We start from the raw sequence: 13,094 nt of genomic DNA, 5'->3' as shown, positions 1-13,094 counted from the left end.
TCCAAGAATGGCCAATTCCACAAAATGTAGGAGAGGTCAGGAGTTTTTATGGTCTAGTAAGCTTTTATAGAAGATTTGTGCCTAACTCTTCAAGTATAGCTTCATCACTCAATGAGTTAGTGAAGAAAGACGCTCCATTTTGTTAGACCGAGAAGCAAGATCAAGCCTTCAAAAGGCTAAAAGCTCAACTCACAAATGCACCTATTCTAGCTTTACCAAATTTTGCAAAAACTTTTGAGCTAGAGTGTGATGCATCGGGAGTAGGCATAGGTGCAATGTTATTGCAAGGTGGACACCCAATTGCTTATTTCAGTGAAAAACTTCATGGTGTCACCATCAACTACCCCACCTAAGATAAGGAGCTCTATGCACTTGTGTGGGCCTTAAAGACTTGGGAGCACTATCTAGTTTCTAAAGAATTTGTCATTCAGAGTGATCATAAGTCTTTAAAATATTTGAAGGGTCAGCATAAGTTGAACAAACGACATGAAAAATGGATGGAATTTCTTGAACAATTTCTTTATGTTATCAAATACAAGAAGGGTAGTACAAACATTGTGGCTGATGCTCTCTCAAGGAGACATGCCCTCTTTTCAAAACTTGGAGCCCAAATTATTGAATTTGAAAACATAACTGAACTTTACAAAGAAGATCATGATTTTGCATCCATCTTTGCTAAATGTGAACATAGAGCATAAGGAGGATTTTATGTGTCTGATGGGTATCTTTTTAAAGATTGAAAACTTTGTATACCTCAAGGAACACATTGAAAACTTCTTGTAAAAGAATCTCATGAAGGACGTCTCATGGGCCATTTTGGAGTTGATAAAACTCTAGAGCTTTTAAAAGGAAAATTATTTTGGCCACATATGAGAATAGACATTCAAAGACATTGTTTTATATGCATATCATGTTTAAAAGCTAAATCTAAAATAATGCCTCATGGACTATATACTCCTTTACCTTTTGCAAGTGCTCCGTGGGAAGACATCAACATGGATTTTATTCTAGGACTTCCTAGGACCGCAAGAGGTTTTGATTCCATTTTTGTGGTTGTGGATAGGTTTAGTAAAATGGCAAATTTTATTCCCTGCCACAAGGTGGATAATGCTAATAATATTTCTAAACTCTCCTTTAGAGAAGTGGTAAGACTTCATGGACTACCTCGAAGCATAGTTTTGGATAGAGATCCAAAATTTATAAGTCATTTTTGGAGAACCCTTTGGGAAAGGCTTGGAACTAAACTGAAATTTTCAACTTCTTGTCATCCTCGAACGGATGGTCAAACGGAAGTTGTAAATCGATCTCTTTCTAGTATGCTTAGGGTAGTCATGAAGGGTAACCATAGATCTTGAGATGAGTATCTTCCCCATATTGAGTTTGCATACAATAGAGTAGTCCATAAAACTACTAATATTTCTCCATTTGAAGTTGTATATGGGTTTAATCCTCTTACTCCTTTAGATTTGTTGCCCCTTTCCACAAGAGTTTGTGCATAAGGAAGGAGTAACAAAAGTTGAATTTGTTAAGAAAATGCATGAGAGGATTAAAGAACAAATACAACAAGAAAACAGAGAAATATATAAAACATACACTACAAAAAAATGTGTAAAAAGTGTCGGTTTTAATATGGCGGTTATTAATAACCGCCACAAATTTCAGTTTAATACGTCATTTCATTAACCGCCACAATTATCTTTTAAATTATGTCATTTTTAACCGTCACAATTTTCTTTCATATTTGAAAACTTGCTTTCACTTGAAAATGATTTTTTTTTAAAAGTTACTTTATTTTTTTTTTAAAACTTACTTTCACAAAAACTAATTGAATTGAGTTTTAAAAATTGAAAATTGAATTTTTGAAAATTGAATTTTTTTTTGAAAACTTAAGAAAATAATTTTTTTTTTAAAATGGATTTTTTTTTTAAACTTACTTTATTCCTTTTTTAAAACTTACTCTCACGAAAACTAATTGAAAATTGAATTTTTTTTTAAAACTTTTGAATTTCAGTTTGGAAAACCTAAAGCTCTTCACTCTCGTCCCTCTGCCTCCACACGAACACTCTCGTCCCTATGTGGAGAACCCTTAGCGCTCTCTCCCTCTACACGAACCCTAGCGCTCTCTGCCTCCACACGTTTATTGTCACAAAACCCTACTCTCGCGTCCGCCATCGCCACCTCCTTGCAAGGATTCAACACAATCAAACCCTATCGCCTTCAGAAGTTCAAATTACGCCTCTGATGTGAAGAGGTCCGATTTGAAGGTAATTAAATGCTTGCGCGTTCTCTTATCAATGCCGACCATCGGCTTCATTGATGTTTTGGATGTGCTTGCTTCGTAGATTATTTTTTGAATGTTTCGTGCTTTGTTTGATGTGTAATTGAAGGAACTGATGATGGCATTTTCATGAAGTTCTTCTTGAATCAATGTAGAGTATGGGGCGGAAGCAATGAATGAGAGTGAGCAAGATCCTCCTAAGAGTGGTGTTGATCTTGTAGGTGCATGTTAATTATGGGTATTGAGTGGTTCGGCCAGCTCAAGGGAAAAGATGAAGGAAATGAAGTTTAGAGCCTAGGATTCTAGGGAGAAGCAAAGTTGAGCACAAATTGGCAGCATAACTTTACTCACAATAAACTTGAAAATACAAGGAGTAGGCTCCTCCTTTTATAGGCTAAGGAGGACCATAATGCAACCCTAAGGCTAGCCAAATGAAATGTAAATGTGAAGCACATGGGTGCACATGGCACATGGGTGCACAAATGAGCACATGGAAAGCTTCTAGAAAGTTTCACTCAAATATGCTTTCTACACTACTCTATTTACTAAGTACCCCTAATGGGCCTTTATGCAACAAAGCCTTCTCTTCACAAAACCGTAGCTTGGCCCATGTATATGTGAAGCTAGACGGTCTAGGACTCTTCATAGATGCTCCTTATGTAGCCGCTCCACTTCATGGCCTAGACGCTCCTCATCATGGCTAGACGCTCCTTTTTGAGGCTAGACGCTCCCATCATGGCTAGACGGTCTTAGTCTTGGAAGCTTGGCTTTCATAGTGTGGTGAGCTTGGGCCTTCCTCCATCATCCCCTCCCTCTTGAAAAGGATTTGTCCTCAAATCCAAGGCTTTTGCTAAGGGAATGGTTGTGGCTGGATGGTGTCCATCATCTCCTCCGTCTTGAGAAGATCTATCCTCAGATTTGCTTTCTTGATCCCGGATAGCAACCTCTTGCTTCGTCAAGATGTGTCCTCCAGGATCAAATATCAACCTATGTGAATCTTGAAACAAAGCAAAGGAGTTAAGGTGAGCCTTTGGAGAACAAAGAAGTGTGTGAAGTTGCCATTTTTGTTTTTCTCTTGTTTTGGCCAACTTCTCACAATACCTCTCTTTTGAGGGTTGTAGGTGCTCTCTAATCCTCTTATATTTTCTAAAATTTCCAAAAGTAGTTACTTTTCCTTTAGGCATAAGCCTTTTAAGAGATGGTAACAACTTTAAAATGGTAAGAGGACATTGGGCACATACAACTTCAAATGGAGAAATATGAGTAATCTTGTGGACTACTCCATTGTATGCATGCTTATAAGGAAAAGGATTCTTATCCCAAGATTTGTGAGTGTCTTTCATGATTTCGTGAAGCATAAAAAGAATAGCTATGTTTACAAATGTTGTAGCTCTTTCATTTGAGAATAAATCATGGAAGCTTGTCACGTTTCTTAGGATGAGTTTATCCTCATCCATGAAAAATGAAATAAGACCTTTTGTCGTCCTAGGAAGATCTAATTTGAAATGTGTGTCTTCCCAAGGATTTTTTACAAAAGGTGAAGGAGGATAGAGTTCTTGGGACTTCGCTTTAGGTGTAGTTTGAAAACAAGAGGTATACCTAAAGTAATGTCTTTGAACTTCTTTTCTCATGGGTGACAAAAGTTTTCCTCTTAAAAGCTCTAGAGTTTTATCAACTCTCATTTGTCCCATGAGTTCTCCTTCTTGTAGACTTTTTCTCTTATGTGCAAAGAGAGTCTTGTTGGTACAACCATGGTTTATGAAAATTTCTACATTTTGCAATGGTTGTCTCAATAAGACATGGCAAGTTGTTCTAGGCACTACTTCATACAAAAATTGGTAGGTGCTTATAGATAACTTGTCATTCCCTTGGGGATATCTTAACACATTTGAGAAATAGTCTTGATCTATGCAAGCTTCATTTAAAGACTTTTCTTTTGTGCTTATGCTTGCAAGTGTTCCTTTACAAAAGGAAAGGCTAGGTTGTTCAACAAGAAGCATGTTTGTAAAGGTATTTTCTATGTGCTTGACTTGTTGAATGACCTTGTGGGAAGGAACACTATTCTCCCACGCCTTTTGTTTCCCAAAATTTTTCTCTTTTTCTATTTTTTCTTCATCCCTTTTGTGTTTCATTTGTATTTGGTCTTTTACCACTTGGGAATGTGGTAAAGGACTAAGTACAAACCTTTTGTGCTTGTGGATGAAAGAAATCTCGTTAGTTAGACCATTATGCAAGGTTTTCTTATCAAATTGCCATGGTCTACCTAATAAGATGTGGCAAGCTTCCATAGGTACTACATCACATAAAACATTGTCTTTGTAGTTACCTATAGAAAACTCGATTTCCACTTGTTTGTCTACACGTAGTTCTCCATCCTCATTGATCCATTGTAAATTGTACGGTTTTGGATGAGGAACTACTTGTAGTTTTAGTTTTTCAATCAATCTAGTGCTACAGCAATTGCAGCATGATCCACCATCCACAATAAGAGAGCATATATTTTCTAAAATATTGCATCTAGTATGAAAAATGTTCTCTCGTTGTGTCTCAATGGATGCACTAGGTTGATTGTGGAGGATTCTTTGAATCATCAATAAGTCCCCCTCCAAAGGATTTATCCTCTCTCCTTCCCCCTTTTCTTGTGTACTAGGTTCATCCTCACCACTTGTGTACTCATCTTTTCCTTTTAAAAACAAAACCCTTTGGTTTGGACATTGTGCTTGCACATGCCCTCTTCCAAAACATTTAAAACACTTGGTGTCCCTAGCACGGATGTATGGGGTGGAGGCATCTTTTACTAAGGGTTTGGTAGTTTCTTTGGATTCGTCTCTAGGTGTACTACCCTCCCTTTTAAAGTCTTTCTTGGGATAAGAGTTGGAGTAAGAACCCACCCTTTGACTTGAAGTTTTGCGCAAATTTTGTTGTTCAACTTTAATGCAAAGTTGAACCAAATCATTCAAGTCTTGGTAGGGTAATAGTTCTACTCTATCCCTTATCTCAAGGTTGAGCCCACTTAGAAACCTAGATATGGTGGTGGTTTCTTCCTCTCTAATGGATGCTCTCATCATGTAGAGCTCCATTTTCTGCCTATACTCTTCCACACTTAAGTTCTTTTGTTGGAGTCTTTGGAGCTTGTCCATCAACTCCCTATGGTAGTAGGAAGGTATGTGGCGACGTCTTAGGGCTCCCCTAAGGTCATTCCAATATTCTATGGAAGGCTCCCTATGAAGACGTCGGTCTCTCTCTAGAGAGGTCCACCAATACATGGCATTGCTTTGGAAACTAAGGGTTGCTAAGGGTACCTTCCTCTCTTCACTCACCCTATGGCAAGCAAAGAGTTGCTCTACTTTCATCTCCCAATCTAGGTAGGCCTCTACATCTTCCTTTCCATAGAAATGGGGTAGGTCTACCCTTACTTCCTTTGGGCTCTCTTGCTCCCTTTGTCTAGTTCTTCTAGGGGGTGGTTGGTAATAGTCATTAATTCTAAGGCTTCCCTCCCCTAGAGTCTCATTACTTTTAGAATGGGATGCATGAGTTTTTTTTTATTTTTGTGAGTTTTGTGATTTCTCTTCTTGAGCTTTAGCCAACTCATTGATTTTGTTCTCATTCTCCAATTGTCTAAAAGAAATTAATTGGACCGCTTGTGATACTTCTTTCAAAAGAGTTTTCAAAGATTTTACTTCACTTTCTATAGACTTTGGAGAGTGAGAAGAAGAAGACATGGCTAAAACTTTGTGTATATAGGTGTTTTACTTTGAGAAAGTTTAGGAAAGTTAAAGAAGGTAGTTTTCCAGGTAAGGGAGGTGAGTCACAAAGGACTACTTAAGTACCAAGCCTTTTCCTTGCCAAAAACTATCCTCCAATATCTTCACACAAGACTTTCTCTTAGTGAAACACTTCGAACACAAATAAGTTGAGAAATAAATGCAAGAAAACAATGTAAGCTATCTATGCAACAAAACTAGTCGGTTTAACACAAATTTAAACAAAACTAACCATGCAAAGCATAGCTATGAAAGCAAAAGAAAAGCAATTACAAACAAGTAACAATTACTAATCAAGAATGCTATACTATTCGGCCCTAGGTGAGGCTTCTTGGACACTTTGAGCCCTTGAAGACACACTCACCGTCTAAAACGTAATTAACAAGGTAATTAACAATAAACCAAGTTGCAAAGGAAATAAGAGAACTCCCTTTGTTGATCCTCTTTTGGTTAGTGCACTTCCTTGTTGTCTTTGATTGTTGATCTTCCAAGTGTTTGTAGTGTTTATTTCAAGAATGCTTGTTTCGGCTTTGGCCTTGTCTTCTCCTTAGAATAATGGTCTTTAATTCTCCAATTTCCAGCACCTAGCAAAGGGCTAAACCTTAACCAAATCAAGTTCCCATTCACATAAGCACCAAAGAAGAATTAAATTCCAGCACCCAAATTAGAGTTCAAAGAACAAAAGTAAGAAACAAATTTAATTGAATAAAACAGTACCACCAAAAGGATTTAGATTGTGACAACTAGAAAGAGAGTCAAGAAATTAAAACAAACAAATAAAGGTACTCAATTAAAGGTTGGCACACAAAAGAATTCCTAAAGAAAAGCACTAGATTAGATGACCAAATAAAAAAACAGCACCACTGGAAAATGTTGTGGGCCAGAAAACGTGTTTGTTCCCCGATTTATTCTGATCTGTATTTTTAGAATTTGGCTCTGAAATTTGTTATGCAAGATATTCAGGATCTTATCTAAAATCTGGCTTTGGAATCACTCAAAACGCATGCACCATTTGTTTTTAATAAATTTTGCAATTTTGGTGTTCGGTTAGGCCAGCTGGAGCGCTTCAGATTTGCACTCTGATTTTAAAAGATTTATCATTTTTTTTCTGTTGCTTCTTTTGACCTCATTCTTTTTTTGTCCTTTCTATAACACTTTAAACTTGCATTTTCCAGAGAATCAAAATTTTCCTATGAGTGGAAATATTTTTCTGGGTTAAAACAGCCAAAACAGAGAAGGTGAAAACAGGGGAATCTGAAAACTGGAAACAAAAACAGCAAGATACCAAAGTTTAGACACAATGGAAATTTGTGAAATAGAATTTGTGTATGATCTAAACACAAATGGAACTCAAACTAAAAATTAAAAGGCACCAAAATAGCAAAGAACAGCAGATTCAAGCAAATAAAGAGACCCAAAATCAAGAAACAATTAAGCCAAATAAAAGGACTACTATGAATTGTTGACAATATGGATGAACATGACTTGACAAAACATGTATAGATTCAGAAAATTAAAGACTCAAAGCATAATATGAACCAAATAATAAAAGCAATAAAGACTCAAAAGCCTAAAAGAAAATAGCAACACAAAGGTGTATGGAATCCTATCACAAATTGCACAAGAAATTGTTCAAGATCAATTGAACAAGAGTGCTTCGGTTGGATCTTCCACAAAGCACACCAAGAACAAATTAAAATGTAAAAAACAGCAAGACAAGTAAGGAAATTAAATGACAATATGAAATAAAGAAGAACTAAAATTGAAAAGACAAGGAGCTACTCATCTTGAAGAACCAAAGCTCATGATACCAAATGATGGCATTTTCATGAAGTTCTTCTTGAATCAATGTAGAGTATGGGGCGGAAGCAATGAATGAGAGTGAGCAAGATCCTCCTAAGAGTGGTGTTGATCTTGTAGGTGCATGTTAAGTATGGGTATTGAGTGGTTCGGCCAGCTCAAGGGAAAAGATGAAGGAAATGAAGTTTAGAGCCTAGGATTCTAGGGAGAAGCAAAGTTGAGCACAAATTGGCAGCATAACTTTACTCACAATAAACTTGAAAATACAAGGAGTAGGCTCCTCCTTTTATAGGCTAAGGAGGACCATAATGCAACCCTAATGCTAGCCAAATGAAATGTAAATGTGAAGCACATGGGTGCACATGGCACATGGGTGCACAAATGAGCACATGGAAAGCTTCTAGAAAGCTTCACTCAAATATGCTTTCTACACTACTCTATTTACTAAGTACCCCTAATGGGCCTTTATGCAACAAAGCCTTCTCTTCACAAAACCGTAGCTTGGCCCATGTATATGTGAAGCTAGACGGTCTAGGACTCTTCATAGATGCTCCTTATGTAGCCGCTCCACTTCATGGCCTAGACGCTCCTCATCATGGCTAGACGCTCCTTTTTTAGGCTAGACGCTCCTATCATGGCTAGACGGTCTTAGTCTTGGAAGCTTGGCTTTCATAGTGTGGTGAGCTTGGGCCTTCCTCCATCAACTGACATGGGCAGTTTTGATTCTCTTCTCTATAGATCTCCTCTCTTTTTATATTATGATCCTTGTGAAATTGAAAACATAATTGTCAAGCTTTCCTTCACAGGTAATAGCTGTAGTTAGTTATCATGATCTGATACTTTCTCATATAGGTTTCTATGTTTTGAAAACTTAGATATGAAAATACGATGATTTCTGCAGGGGAGGACTTATGGTTTCAATGGAGCACTTATAAAGGCCACTAGAATATCAGGAATGCGAAATTTCAATATAAATGTATGCAGATATGTTCCGTGATAAGTTTCTTGTAATATATATTTTTCAGAGGGAAAGGTCAACTGATTTCTCTGTGATCATGAAGGGTAGGATTTTGGCCTTTTACCAATCAAAGCAGCTACCTGGGGACCTTTTGTTCTTCTCAATCTGGAAAAAGAGAATGTCTCTCAGAAGAAAGTTGATAGCCATAATGTGTCAAAGGAATGGCTGGATAGCTGTTCAGAAGTACTGAGTTCCAGTGGAATTGATTCTTCACTAAGTTATGTTTGCAGATGTGAATACACAATTGAATGCAATTGGAAGGTATGAATTGACTATTTGATTCAATTGATTCTTTTTCCTGGAAGTTATTGTTTATTATGTGAGCTACGGTTACATTTTCTTTATAATTATGTGACCAGATTTTTATCTGGTTTATGAAACTTCACTCTCACGTATAGTAGGTAAACCTGTTTGCTTTATCTCACAAGTGAACATTCTCTACAAGAAATTTTAAACATCAGCTTTTATTATATCCACAATGTTGTTTGTATGATTCAATGGGTTTTTTTTCTAAGACTTTAGCAATTTCAGGGTTTTTTTTTAAGGTATTCTGTGATAACTAACTTAGATGGTGGCTATCATGTGTCGTATGCACATAAAGGCCTTGTTTCTGATCTTAAGATGGATTCCTATTCTATCACTGTAAGCTTCTTTGCTGTCTTTAAAAAATCTTTTCATTTTACATGCTATTGTACTGTAGCATGAAAAATTGAGTCATGTAGATGGTTTTTTGGGACCCTTGTTACATGACTTTTTCATCCTTTTCTGCAACCAGAATAAAGAATTTTCTTTATCAGTCTACTAACTAAAATAATTTTCTAAAGTGAGCTAAAATAATAAATACTTTTGGCACTGGATTTTTTATTTCTTTTGTTACACATCTGGTTGCTTATGTTCTAAAAAGATTGTTTATGAATGAGACAACAGATGTTTGAAAAGGTTAGCATCCAAAGTTGTGAAGATAGCTCAGAGAAAAGCGAAGAGAATTATGATCGACTTGGAAGAAAAGCTATATACGCTTTTATTTACCCAAACTTCATGATTAATAGGTGCTTGTTTTGTTGTTGTTTAGGCATGGTAGATCATTTTTTCAGTCATCTTATTCATTTAAACAAGAAATTTTGATATATTCAAGTGTATTATTTGTTTTGCAAATTAGCATGCTTTATAACTTGGGGTGCTTGTTGGCCTTCATAGGTACGGACCTTGGATGGACACCAATCTTGTGGTTCCACTAGGACCCAAAAAATGTCAAGTAATATTTGATTACTATCTTGAACGCTCTCTGAAGGTAACTTCTAGTTATGTAGGCATATAATACCCGATATTCTATCCATGATTCAGAGTCTCTAAAATGTATCTGTTGTTAACTTACTGCACTATCAACCCCATTGGACTAAGGATAACAAAAACTTGTTTTCTTGTATGGGCTCCCTTTTGGTCTATCAGCAGAAAATTATTTATACTCTTAATAGTATATATATAAAATAACTATCTATTACATAAATCTGTACATAATTTTATATATATTTTGTTGGCAATAAAAAAAATATTTTATGCTATCATTGTTATTACACTTGGGGAAGTGGGGGTGTGTACTGTTTATCATTAATGCATGCTGTGCTACCAATAGAATATCTTTGTGAATAACTTTTGTGGACTCATTTGTATCCCTTTCTGGAATATCAAAATTTGGATTGGAATTACTTATTATACCGTCGATTACATACTAATGAATAAACATGATGTTTTGTATTTAAGGGGTGTTATATTTAATAACACCCCTTAAATAAACATGATTCAATTTGTGAGGCTTAAATGAATAAACAAATTAATTTTGTAAATATAATAAATTTTATTTTACAAATTAATTTTTATATGGTGAAGTTAGACTTCAATTTATTTTTTTAAATGGTATTAAAACTTATGAGAGTCTATCTTATTCACGTTTGTTAGTCTATTGTGTTTTTTTTATATCAACTCTTTACTTCTTAATCTTAATATCTCTAGTATTCCATGTAGGTATGATAAAGATTTTACTTTAATTAAAAATATAATTAAACTAAATTATAAAAGTGGGTATGAACCTTACCTACTAAATAAATTTATATAATTTGGTTAAATTTAGAATTTAGTTTCTAATATATATTGCTAAATATCAATAATTAGATTATTTTACCAAAATTGATAACTGCAAATTATAGTGACATTTATTATGTATACATAATTAATAAATAATTTATTACATTAAATGTTAAACGATTTTACTATAAAGTAACTATATATATATATTCGTTTTTATGAGTATTTAGAGGGACAATTAGAGGAGCTGTAGAAGATTTTTGTCCAGGTTAGATTTTGTGGCCCATTCATATTGTTCAAATTGAAGAGATTTTCCGACCAACGGAGATGTGTATATGGACTATTGATTCACTTCCTTTTTATTAGCTTTACTCAGTTATTTATGTAATTAAATTTTTGATGTATATTCTATGATAAACAAGTTAAATGTTAGTCAATGATATTTGCAGCTATCAGGAAGCAATTGAGGACATTACAAAAAGAATGGGTGCTGGCATGGCCAAATTTACACATGAAATACCTTTTTGACTTTCACTCCATGTTCAGGTGTGTTGATGTATGGGTTTCTTATTTGTCACTTCAATTTAATTTTATAATCCAGGATTTGAAATATGAGGAGAACTCTGTTAAGGCAGTACAATGCTTAAATGACAGGGTCACTAAAGCTCTTATGCATGCTGAAGATTCCTTAATATACATGTCTGCTTTAAGAGGCTCGTCTATATTTCGTTTTTGTGCTATACCCCAGGTACTGTTCTTTTACTTAGTTACTTCTGATGGAACTGTTATTTAGTTCATGTCACTCTATGTTGCAATGATATACCATAATTTATATGCATGTTTTATATTGTTTGCGTACCATGTTATGTTTCAGAAGAGTTAAATCATTTCAGCTTCCTCCCTATTCAGTTCAATAAAATATGAAAAAGTAAAATTAATATATTATGCCAGTTTCTTTTAAGATTTAGTTTAAGACTTCCCAAAAGATGTGTTAATAACAATCTATTATACAATTTTTAGTTAAGTGTTTTACCTATACATAGTGGTAAGCCAAGAAACAGAATATCTTTTAATAGAAACTTCATGTACAATAATTGTGAGAGTACAGATTGTCTTCCTGTGGTTGAGTGATTTTAATAGATCATGATTGTGTGAGGGTTTAGCTATATAGCCTTGCTGGTTTTAGTTAATACTACGTGGAATAAGAAATTTGTTCTTTTGAGTTGCATATGTTCTAGAGGAAGAAGCTGCTTGGGTGGATTTACTGGGTACAATCTGATGCTATGTGGAACCTATTTTTCTTTAAGCACTATTAATTTTTTTTTGGGGTCAAAGGGGTGTTAGTTTCATTCATATTCATTTTATGTTTAATGAATCTAGCAATAGTTATTTTGATAATCTTTCCCTAGTAATTTTGATGTTTATTTGACATGTGTTGCACTGTGACAGATAATGGCAATTGGAACACTAGCGTTATGTTACAACAACATTGAGGTCTTCAGAGGGTGTAGTTAAAATGAGTTGAGGTCAGAACAACTATTTCGATACTGAAGTCTTTTATTGGTGTCTTTTATTTTATAATTATAAAATACAAATTCATTAACTTAAAATTATTTATTTCAGGCATCAGATTATGGAAGTGGTGCTCCATAACCTAATCAAGTAATAGGATCAAGTGTTGGAAGTAAAACTGATTAGGGATGTGTGTTTTAATTTTAAACTTGATTAGGGATGTATGAACTTTTGAACAATTATGTGTTGTAATTTTAAACTTGATTAGGGATGTATGAACTTTTGAACAATTATGTGTTGTAATTTTAAACTTGATTAGAAATGTATGACATTTATATGTGTTTTAATTTTCAATTATATATAAATTTTTGAACATTATTATGTGTGCTTTAATTTTCAATGAAAATGAATGGATGGTTATAACTTTATACATTATTTTATTTTATTATGCAAAAGTGGTGGTTAAATTTTATAATTGTATAAAATAGATTATAAAAAAGTGGTGGTTAAAATTTATAATTGTATAAAACAAATTATAAAAAAAGTGGTTAAATTTTATTTATTTAGTATTAAAATTACGTCAGTTAAAAACGCCACTACTTACGTATACTATGGTGTCAGAATTTTCTTCAATGCTTGT

The 13,094-nt window shown here is 34.6% G+C and overlaps 1 long non-coding RNA gene across 7 annotated transcripts; it reads left to right on the top strand.

The window, feature by feature from the left end:
• The first annotated feature begins 2,064 nt into the window (after positions 1-2,064).
• On the top strand, positions 2,065-12,463 carry LOC137818567 (uncharacterized). Of its 7 annotated transcripts, none has more exons than XR_011082091.1 (6): positions 2,065-2,264; positions 8,744-8,818; positions 8,904-9,121; positions 10,058-10,151; positions 11,392-11,690; positions 12,392-12,463. It is a non-coding gene; the product is annotated as an uncharacterized lncRNA (long non-coding RNA). The 7 variants fall into 7 exon arrangements; XR_011082093.1 differs by lacking the exon at positions 2,065-2,264 and adding an exon at positions 8,545-8,648 and having other exon boundaries at positions 8,909-9,121; XR_011082089.1 differs by lacking the exon at positions 2,065-2,264 and adding an exon at positions 8,545-8,648.
• The last annotated feature ends 631 nt before the right edge of the window (positions 12,464-13,094 follow it).

This window comes from Phaseolus vulgaris, chromosome 10, assembly GCF_000499845.2.
Source record: "Phaseolus vulgaris cultivar G19833 chromosome 10, P. vulgaris v2.0, whole genome shotgun sequence".
Lineage (NCBI taxonomy): Eukaryota > Viridiplantae > Streptophyta > Magnoliopsida > Fabales > Fabaceae > Phaseolus > Phaseolus vulgaris.
The sequence above is the reverse complement of the archived record's forward strand: the minus strand, read 5'-3'. Positions and strand labels throughout refer to the sequence as shown.